This window comes from Haemaphysalis longicornis, unplaced genomic scaffold (genome assembly GCF_048455015.1).
Source record: "Haemaphysalis longicornis isolate Haplotype H1 unplaced genomic scaffold, Haemaphysalis longicornis Haplotype H1 scaffold_6, whole genome shotgun sequence".
Lineage (NCBI taxonomy): Eukaryota > Metazoa > Arthropoda > Arachnida > Ixodida > Ixodidae > Haemaphysalis > Haemaphysalis longicornis.
Window position 1 is genome coordinate 11880160 of NW_027526407.1, and position 11522 is coordinate 11891681.

Genomic DNA, 11522 nt, shown 5'->3' on the forward strand with positions numbered 1-11522 from the left:
GTTTTCAGTCGTTCTGCTCACGTAGCGGCGGCGGCCGTGACCGGAGTGGCCGCTCAGCTTATCGGCAGCCGACCAAACCCGTAGCCTCCCACGCATGCGCCGCTATGTCGTCTCGGGCTATGTGACTCATTTAGCGCCGCGTTCGCCATGAAAGAGGAACGCCGCGTCCGCCGAGAATGAAAGCGAGGCCGGGCCTCCTTCGGTGAGCGTTCCAAGGGACGGAACGGCTTTGAGCCGTGGTCGGCAATACAGCTACATCAAAGGTTAACCAAGCGAAGCCAAGGCTCAACCAGACTAAGCAAAGCTTTTGCTTTGCATATCCAAGGTTAGCTGAGCTCAGCCGCAGCAATTTTTTTTCATTGCCCGCGTGGCGCCATTCATAGTTTGCCAGGAAGAGCTTACGGCGGTGAAAGGGCCGAGAAACATTCGAAAAGCGATTTTAAAGTTTGTGTAATTGGACCTGCTATTGCCTTTTTTTATTTTTTATTGAGACACATTTTGGTTCGTTTCTGGATATAATCCAGGATTTCCTTGGGTTTTAAGATTCTGACGTTATTCTGTTGGGCGCCTTTTTAACTAGGCGACAGAATTGTGGCACCATTGGCATAAGTTGCGAGTAAGGCTGGCGTCCATGTCTGTCGAACATATGAGTTGTTAAGATTCAGCGTGCCGCTGTGGTGCAAACTTCGTGCAGCGCTCTTGTGCTTTGCGGCAGAGCCACTACTACGTGCGCCTTCCGCGTGGGCGACTCTCTGTCCGTGACTCAAGCTTGCAGCGACAGCCAACAGATCCCAACAAACCGCAACGTGGCTGGGAACGGTCGGATCGCGGGCGCCTCACTGTCGGCGTGATTCAAACTTCGGCGGCGGCAGTCGCGGCATGCAGAGACTTGTCCGAAGGACGCGGACGCCGTTGCAGAGACCTCCTCTCTCCCCTCTCTCGGGCTCAGCGCGCGCCGCTACTATCGACCCCTCACGAACTCTGGAAAGAGTGTTGTGTGTGTCTCTACTGTTCGCGCCGTGTGCAAAAGCAGGGGCCGAACACGTTTGACCGTTACTACTTTGGGTATAATTACGCGGCCTTGACTGCAGAAGATCGGTCGTTTTGGAGCAGCGAATCAATGCTGTCACTTTGGAGTCCTGTACTGTAACCTTGCCCGTCGGGGCATGTTCTTGTCTTGCTTCGGCTCATCTCTCGCCATGCAGTAAACAAGTGAAGTTTGCCTTCGGCTTCTAGTCGTTATCTTCAAGGCAGCAACACTGGCTGGCCGCTCGCTTCACCACGCTACCATATGCATGGCGGAGGCGACGGAGCTCGGCTCGGGTATGCCTTCCGCATGCAACAGTACCGAACGTGGCAGTCTTGGCGGGATGGGACGGGGCATTTACGCGACCGGAGGAAAAGAAAAGTAAACTAAAATCACAGAGCGACGCGAATTCGCGCTATTGAAGAAGGGAGGGAGCGAGGAAAAAATACACCTGGGAAAGACCGCCACAGCAAGCTCGCTCTCTTCCGCGCTTTACCGTTCCCTTCGAGGCTTCTCGCCTCCCGGACGGAGCATGACGCCAGCCAGCAGAATTCGAGGTGTGCTCTGTGGGACAGGATCAACCACAGTGGAACTACTCTTCTTTACTCTTCCTTGCCTTTCTAATCTTTACTTTTCTCTATTCTATCCCAGCATCACTTCAAAATGTCCGTTGACGCCACGGCCGAAACGACGGATGAGAAGCAAAACTGAAAGAAGCATGTCTTACGAAAACACTACGAAAACGGACGGGACGAAAGAAAATAAGGTGCATAACACAAGATGTGCACGTTCCTTTCTTTGGTCCCGTCCGTTTGCGTGCTGTTTTTTCGTAAGGGATGCGAAGTGATCGAAGGCAAGTATAGCGGCACCACATAACAGGTGTGCAAATAATAATATATATCTCTTAACGCCCCCGCCAAGAATCGGGTTGAAACGCGGCAGACGATGCACACTGCTGTTTTTTCTGCGAGATGCGGGCGCAAAGCGCATGCGCAGGCACAGTGGCTACTGTTATGCTGGCTTTCAGTGTTGCCAAGGGAAAAAATCACAAGCATATCGGACCAGAAGGCGTGGCACCCGGATTGGCCAATTTAAGCTATAAGCTGATTGGTCGGTTTACAAACGGAGGGATGTAGAGTTATGTTGGCGATTTTTCGTTCCCTGCCGTTTTTTTTTTTCGAAATGGCGCGGACGTCTAATGCAACTGCTTCAAGCGATGAAAATAGTCCTTGCATCTTTGTATTCGTATTCTCGAGTCTAAAAAAAACGTGCCTCAACACGAGAGGAACGTGCACCGCGCAACTTGAACGCCGAGGTTGTATAGTGCTGCAATTTTTCGGCGGCGCTGGAGGTAAGAAAACGGACAGGTTCGCTAGTGTTGGGGTCGTTGCTTACTATCGTACGAAGTGTCCATGGGTAGCGCTGAATGCATTGAAATGCAGATATGAGCTGATGTATATTGTTTATTTCATCGAGTAAACGTTATTAATGTGTCAAAGTAACGACTGTTTTGTTTCATGTCTTGCTCCGTTTCAGATTTCTATTAGCCCTACCCTGTTAGTGTGGTACTCTTCGCAAATGACAGCTACGCATTTCAAGTGTTGATGCACCGCGATGTGATACAAATTTCACTCTTCTATATACACCCGCACGGCATGCCTTGGCTTTGACAAAGGTTCTTTTTTTTTTTTTTGCACAACGTCAGGACGAGTACTACCCAGTTCAAAGCCCACCACGTTTGTTATGATCGCACTAGCGTGCGAATATTGCAACGGTTTCTCTATTCGAGCTTGTAATGTATCCCCGGCCTGAAAGGCGCAATAAAGCCTAATTTTCGTCGGTTCAGATGATGAGCAGCACAGAATTCACGCAGTTGCTGTCGCATGTAAATATTAATCACTAATGGTGCTACCGCGTTGACGCACTAGAAAGTTTTTGACGCACTAGAAACTGTTTTGGTGTTTTGGCTCTAACGTTAATAGTAGCCACGCATAGGCGTTATACGCAACGCACACTCTGCCTTTTTATGGCTTGCAGTCATTGGCTGTCATGAGGCAGCATGGTGTCAATTGTGTTCATAGTGTTACAGTTACCTGTAATGAAAATTACGATTGTGCTTGCGTTCTGTCCAATGCATCTGTATACTTTTTTCCGTGGCCAGCGGTAAGTTACCAGCGTATAGCTGCCACAAATCAAAATTGGCTGAACCCAACCAGGCGATGCAAAGAAGCGTATTTGATAAGTGGGAAAAGACTGACAAGACCTTTCTCTGGCCTTTATAACCTTTACCGAGGGCATTATTTACCCTTCTAGGGCTTCTATTTAAGCAGCGCATCAAAAGCACCCCTATGGGCAAAATAGAGGTATGACTCCTGCTGAAAGAGCAGGGAATCGCAAAGGAGCTTGAGAAAGGTGCGCCTATCATCACCAGCAGGATCAGCGCAAGCTTATCCGAAAAGACGAGGACATAACTCCTTTACAGAATACAGAGCACAAGCAGTTGCACATTAGGCGCGACTTCAACTATTTTTCTGCAGAACGGTGCCATCCTAATGGTGCAACTAGTGTGCACATATGGATGGAAACCGTGAAGATCAAAGGTGAGCCAGTTGTATGAGCAGCAGGGGGAGAACGTTCAACCAGGAAGATTTTGCTTTGAAGAAACGCAGTGTCTAGAGTTACGTCCGACGGAACCCAAAATCGAAAACTAGAGTTACGTCCGACGGAACTTTAAGCCCGTTTCTAGAGTTACGTCCGACGGAACTTTAAGCTGGTTTCTAGAGTTACGTCTGACGGAACCCCAAATTGAAAACTAAAGTTACGTCCGACGGAACTTTAGGCCAATGTTTTGAGTTACGTCCGGCATAACGTAAAGCACAAAAAAAATTTACAGCTCTTGAAGACTCTTGAACCAATTTACATGGTTCAAGAGTAATTAATAGGGTTGGGTGTCAGTTAATATTTCAACTCGATTAATTGGCATCGAATAATTCGATTATGCATGGATTATTTTGTGTGGTTTTTTTAGAAAAAAATGACCAAAAATAATTATGTAGTAGTACATATCAGATCAATATGCTCATACACTTGTTCAGACACATTCCGGATGAGGTAAGTACGTCATAATCACGGCGCATGATGCGGACGCGACGCTTATCAGCTCGTTCGTCACTCACATTTTTTCTCATGCCGCGCTTTGTCTTCGGCACGAACAGAGGCAAGGGGCATCTGAACAGGCGAAAAGCATCTAATAGCCGGATTTCCGGATTACAATGTTCTCAGTTTCTTTTACTTGTATTTCCTTATATATTATCTGCGGATGAATCGTGACCGCCGCACGCAAATGGCGGCAGTTCTCGGCCACACTCGGCAATCATAATGCCAACTCCCATTTGGGCGGGCGAGAAAGTTCAATGAAAACTACTCCCCTTGCCTGTGTTCGTGCCGAAGAAAAAGCGCGGCGTGCGCGTGACGTGTACAGCTCTGAGTGCCATGAGCGCGTGGGCGTGGCTTTGCGGCGCTCAGCTCCCGCACGGAGACCGCTGTGCGCATCTGGAGAGCTGAGGTTCTGAGCGCTGTGGCTCTGCACGCAATTACAATTTCAAAAATCTAATTATCGATATCGGATGGACTCATGATCCTTTACAATTTCCCTATTACAACCAAGCACCTAACTAGAACAAATAGAAAGTTAATTAATAACTTCTAGTTAAGTATGCCATGGCACTTGAAACCGTTTTATAGCTCCCGCCACGGTTCCTGTTCACTTGGCGCAATTAAAACAATTTTAGCTCCGAAAGTTTATTTTTAAAAATTACTTCGTCTTCCCGGAAACACCCAGTATATATATCCGCCGCTGAAAATCGTTCGTCTCCGTCCACGGGGACGAGCTGCTGTATCCTAGCGATATACAGTTTCGATGTAACAAACAAACGCACGGGGAATAAAATGAATACTTGACGTGTTGAACCCTCGATTTGCTACAATAAAGGCAAGAAAAAAATGCTGGTCATACACGACATGTTAAAGCGAAGCTTTTTATGGACACGCGAAAGGAACATCCGGCGCTGCCGTGTACGCAGAAAACTCCGCCGGCGCAACCGCATGCCATACGCTAAAAAAGAAATACAGGCTAGAAAGATTGGCTGAGTTTGTAGATGACGTAGCTATACTATCGCTTCTACCGACCCTGGGAACGGCGCATCGGACGGAGCGGAAACGAGTCTTTCTGGAAGCAGAGCGCGAGCGCAGCGCGCTATCTACGTGAAGCGCAGCTCAAGCGACAACGGCGGGTAGGTTGTAATAAATAAAAAAAATGAATTATTTAATTGAAAAATCCATCAACCCAGCTGGGATTCGAACCCAGCACTGCACTGCATCGTACATCGTACGTCGTGTATCGTACAAGTGACAGATTACACCTATGGAGCGGGGAGGTTCCCGTTTGAACCCATTCCCATTTCACCCTTCCCGCTTGTTCCGTCCCGTTTCAACCCGGCGCAAAACGACCTTCCCGTTTCGCCCTTTCCCACTTGGCCCGTTCCCGTTTGAACCCGTTCCATTTTAACCTTCCGGTTTGTTCCTTCCCATTTCAACCCGGGGCGAAAGAACCTTCCCGTTTCACATTTTCCCGTTTAGCCCCTTCCAGGAATAACGTACCCAGTTTATGAAATGTTATAAAAACATTTTCATATTGTTTTTCATTTATTTCCGTTTGTTTACAGCCGCTGCGATAGCATGCTCAGTACATCCAGAGTCCTCAATTGACTGCTTTTCAAACCTGGGCTTCACTTTTTGAATCTAGAGACGACGACATTTGGTTACAATTCGTCATACCAATTAACAAATCTTTTAAATTAACAAAGCCTTACAAACAAAGTAACAATTAACAAATTAATAAACAAATCTTTTAAATTAACAAACAAGTCTTTTAAACTAACAAACCAAAAAATGATAAAATAAAAAAGCCCAGAAAAGCGCCGCGGAAGCACAAATAAAAAATCGCAAAAACACCCTCACTTTGAAAGAAATCGTATTTGGCAGACTAACACATGTAATCGTTATAATAGCGCAAGTGTACATCAATGTCGAAAAGAAACAGATGAAAACTATAAAAGATAAAAAGATGTATAAAAATAAAGTAACCCTATGTATCTGGATACATATGCCCCATCTGGCTATAAAAAATCGCAGTCATGAGAAGCGGCGAAAACTATAAACTTAGCTTTGCGTTTTATTGATTCTGTTTATTCCCGTCACTCTGGCGTACTCAGTTTGCATAGTAGGGCAAACCTTCAAAAACTTAAGCAGCACAGGGTCGTCTCTAGCCTAAATTTTCTTTACTAGAGAAACTTAAAATGGTCGCGGGAATACTACCTCTAAGGGCCTTTCAGACGTTCAGCGAGAAGACATCATAGTAAGACTATTAGGCAGCCAACCAGCTGAACGGGAAGGTCGTTTCGGGAACTGGCGCACACGGGACGGGTCAAGCGGGACGGGCGTTTCGGGAATGGGTTCAAACGGGAAGGGGTCAAACGGGAATGGGTTCTTTCGGGCTACACCCATTGATTGTGGCTTGCTTAGGATTTCTGCCTCAGTCTTAAGGCGAGCGCTCTGCAACCAGTTTTGTGAAGACCATATCGCCACTTTGGATGCAGATAAGCCTGGACTGAGCACTTCTGCAGTGCAGCCTCAGAAGTGCTTCACCTCGTATACGTTCATATGCCTTTGTAGATATATGGGGCTGAGAACAACACAGCGACAAGTTGTTTCCTCGGACCATGTCGGCCTTACTTTCTTAAAATTCCTTACTTGTTCAAGCAAGAATAATGCGGAAGACACGTTTTCAGCGGCCTTTTGCCGTATGTACGAAAGGTCCGCACTGAAGGAATCCTCTCTCAGCTGTTGCAGCGGTTTAGTCGCACAATTTGACTCATGAGGTCGCTTTCCTTCCTCTTCCACTTAACTTTTTCTGTAGTCAACAAGGTTGACGCCGATCTGCTGTCAACATAAACACCTCCATCATGCTTGTCTTCAAGGATCACCGCTCCAGGCTGTCCCGAATATCCATCTGGTAGCGTGTCCACGGGGGCGTCGTCAGGCAGGGTTTCTGTTGTGGCAGCACACGGAAGCGGGATAGAGCGAGATGTAACAGCTGACGAAGCGTCAGCGCACCCTGCGTCCCCAAAACGAGCCCTTTTATTCGAACGCTCTTGATGTTCCGGCGAGCTCCGGTCCGATGCTCTGGCTGCAGAAAATTGCATGCAGATGACAACGAACGCGAAAAAACGATGAGAATCAGAGCTCTTCGCCTTTCCCATTTCCCCTGTTCCCATTTGAACCCGTTCCCATTTGAACCTTCTCGTTTGTTCCCTGCCGCTTCAACCCGGTACAAAACGCCCTTCCCGTTTCGTATTTTCCCATTTAGCCCCTTCCCGGAATAACGCACCCAGTTTCGACTCAGGTGACTCGAACCGAGGCGTGCGATTTTTAAAATTAAAGTTGCGTCCGACTGTTTTTTAACCTCATGTTTTGAGTTACGTTCGACGTAACCGAAAGTCAGAAACTTGCGCCCGCCGTAACCTGAAAATTAAATTGAAGTTACGTCAAACGTATTTCACCGTAAAAAAACGTTACGGCTGGCGGAGCCAAAGTATGAAGACGCTCTATGAACCTGCAACCTTTTTGCAATGGTCCGTTTTACGATACGCGGCGCCAGTTAAAAAACAACACGTAGGTTGCTGCGTTACGTCCGACCCGGTACAGCACACCTTCCGTCTGCTTCTGCGTTGGTCGAGCGCGGTCTAAATCGTGTTACTCGCATGCGTACGCCGCGGCAGCGGTGATGGTGCCAGTCCGTACGGTTGCATAAACGAATGCACTTATATGCAACGCACACAAAAAAAGAAAGAGCGAGAATTAACAAAATAGAACCTTTCAGCGGTCGCAGTGCCAGTCTGTAGCGCCCGCAGCTCTTCTCAAGAATGAAGTTGGGGTTTTAACAAATGCAACTATTAATTTATTAGGGGTAGTACAGGTATACTGTTTTATTTGCAGGAAAAAGATATCGCGAAATATTATTACCAAATCTTAACTAACTACAGAAAAAACTTATTTTATGAAAGCGAGAAAAGGCCAAGCCATGGTGGTACGATTCATTTTAATGTGTACGTCGCTAACGGTCACTTTATATGCAAATGTCTGTAGAAGAATGGCCATTGAAGTCTAAAGCTGAAATTTTTCCTCGGAGGAAACGGTTCGCACATATTTTTCATCCAGGCGTTAAGAACACGTACCCCAAGCCGTTTTCTCTTGCGTGTACTTTTTACGGGTAATACATAAGCGGGCACGCAGTGCGTGGAAAAGCAAAACCACACATTTAGGTAGTTATCCGTCTGTAATAGCGTTTTAGCATATCGTTACCGTGTTTGCGTCACCGCTTACCGTGTTACCGGAAGCCTCTGGCGACGGTGAAGCCTATGCCGGCAAGTTACCGTTCGCGGTAACTCTCGCGCTGCGCAGTCGACTCCCGCAAACACGGTAAACGGTAACGTAAACACGGTAACGCTATGCTAAAACTCTCTTTTATTTAGCACACCGTTTGCGGTTTGCGTATTTCGGCCGCCGCGGCGCAAGTAGCGACATCTGATGAATTAGTGTCAAAGCAAATCACGCGTAATTTTTTTTGCTGATATCTATTTGCTTTTGTTTAAAGTAGCTGGAATATTTCACTTTTCGGGTGAAGCGTTCACAATAACTGTAGTTGCTTTGACAATATAGCCATCACCTGTAGAGCTTAAAAAGAAAACGTGTCGGAAGGACCCTTTAAACCTAGTAGAGTTAGAGTCAATAGGCAGTTTTAGCATATCGTTACCGTGTTTGCGTTACCGTTTACTGTGTTACCGGAAGCCGCTGGCGACGGTGAAGCCTGTGCCGGTAAGTTACCGTTCGCGGTGACTCTCGCGCTGCGCAGTGGACTCCCGCAAACACGGTAAACGGTAACGTAAACGCGGTAACGATATCCCTAGCAAAAATTCCAATAGAAATTTGTATTGGTCCAATAGAAATAATGTATTGGTCCTATAGGTCAGGCTATTGGTTCTATTTGAGTATCTATAGGACCAATACAAAATCTATTGGTCCAATAGAGTGACATGTATTGGTCCAATAGACCAATTCGTATTGGTTCTATTAATCCCAATGGGACCAATAGCTATTGGGACCAAAAGCTATTGGGATAGTGGGACCAATAGCTATTGGTTGTATCAGCCTAATAGACCAATCGGGGATGTCTATTGGTCAAATACATTGTTCGGGGCTATTGATTTACAGGCACTAATAAAACGTAGAGCTGTTAGCTTTTTTTAGGCGGTGTGCTGCTAAGCCCAAGGACGGGGGTGCGATCCCGGCCGCAGCGGTTGTTTTCCAGATCGAGGAGAAAGGTAAAACTGCCCGTGTGTCGATCTCGCGCTGCGGCGCTCGATCGGTACACACTGCCGGTGGTCAAAATTAATCTGCAGCCCTGCAAGCAATGTTTCTGCCCGAAGACATTCGATTCACGTTAGCTGCAAGCATTTTCCATTTAGCACGCCTCAAAAATAACGTCCCTGTAGCGCTCAAAAATTTCCTGGTAGCAACGAGTTGCAGCCGCCGGCTCATGGTGGTTGCCCGCAATGCTTGCGACAAGCAAAAAACACCGCGCGTGCGATTCTGTGCCTACAGTAGTTATAGATTTTTTTTGGCGAGCGTCAGCGCTCGCCTTCACAATCATCGCCTCTAATTTTTCTAAACTCGCTGAGCCGCGGAGCGGCCATATTTGTTTTGGGTGCCGATTCAACGGCCGGTTCTTAGGATAGGTGTCGTACTTCATTATGTTTGCATAAAGTAAAGCCTACAAAATCAAAATTAACACCAAAATAATTAACCCCGCATTTTAAAATTGCCTCATAATTTTAAGGTGAAATACATTAATTAAAACTGCTCAATAATGCTTCTCTGAAAGTATGAACCTGGCGGAGGTTTCGTATGCAAGAAAAAGCAAAATGGCTTCTTCCATGTCCGGCGCTTCGGCACGATCCCCGGCGTGGGCATTGATTCCAGCGGCCAGCCACCGTGCTTGTGAATTTTAGTGCTTCACATTTTATTTGCTAGTTTTAATGTTACGAGGACATCATCTGTGGAGCCACTAGAATGTAAAGACACCTTCGACGTCGCTCGTATTCAAGGATTATTGTCTTCACGCACGGCGAGGTGACGAACGTGCACGCATTACGCAGCCCGGATTTTTGCATTTGAAGGTATGTATACATTCCTTTTCACCGCGAAGCTGTAGAAGCTTCTTATTTCCTGATAAAATTTTAATTAAAAATAGCAGAGCAGGTCGACAAGCGGCGCTTTCATTTTTGGAAAAGCTACTATCGATGCGACCACGTGCGAACTGAGTACAAATGCATGTAAGACTTTGTGTTCCGATTAACGAAATGAAGTGCCGCGGGCAATGTTTCATCCAGATGGAATCGAAACGGAATGTCTAACTTTAGAAGCGTTGCGACCACATTGGCGTATTCACGCACCGTAGTTCGTTGGGGTTGAGCGGCGTGCTGCCGTAGAGTGGTATGTTTCGCCTGGACGAAATGCTAGACTCACTTATAAAAATGTGCAGTTATTGCAGAAGTTCCTAATTATTTCCATACTGTTTTTGCAGGTCTTGCAGCTCTGACTCGAGGAATATATGCACCGGAAATTCGACAGCCTGTTGTGCAATAAAACTGCAGTCAAGCAGCACTTACGGCTTTGTGGTATTTGAAGGGTAGTGGGACCACGTTGTGTTTAGAAACTTGCTGAAGCAAGTGTAGCATGGCCAAATGAATGCAGTGAACTAAAGGCCTTGGCATGCATTTGGCCATATTTCAATTGGTGCTCCAGTGGGCCCATGATACCAATACACCTATAGGTACCAATAGACCTGTAGGACTAGACCAATACACCAATAGGTACCAATACACCTATAGGACTAGACCAATACACCAATAGGTACCAATACACCTATAGACTGATACACCAATAGCTATTGGTGTCAATAACCCAATAGGCTATTGGTTTTGTCTATTGGTAATTTTTGCTAGGGATGCTAAAACTGCCTATTGACTCTAACTCTACTAGGTTTAAAGGGTCCTTCCGACACGTTTTCTTTACCGTTTACCGTGTTACCGGAAGCCGCTGGTGACGGTGAAGCCTGTGCCGGTAAGTTGCTGTTCGCAGTAACTCTCGCGCTGTGCACCAACACGGTAAACGGTAACGCGAACACGGTATCGATATGCTAAAACTGCCTATTGCAAAATAGAATTTGCCCACGCGCCAAATATTTAGGCAAGAAATAAGTAAAATATGTTGTAGTAACTACTCAGTAACTTAATTACACTACCTTGCCCAGCACAATTTTGGAGGCCTCAAAGCCCACTGAACACAAAACGTCTTATAGATGTCCACCATGGTC

General features: G+C 46.5%; 1 long non-coding RNA gene across 1 annotated transcript; it reads left to right on the top strand.

Annotated features, from left to right (window-relative positions):
- Nucleotides 1-10182: 10182 nt before the first annotated feature.
- Nucleotides 10183-10810, top strand: LOC144141396 (uncharacterized). The gene is made up of 2 exons (XR_013316580.1): nucleotides 10183-10323; nucleotides 10731-10810. It is a non-coding gene; the product is annotated as an uncharacterized LOC144141396 (long non-coding RNA).
- Nucleotides 10811-11522: the final 712 nt, after the last annotated feature.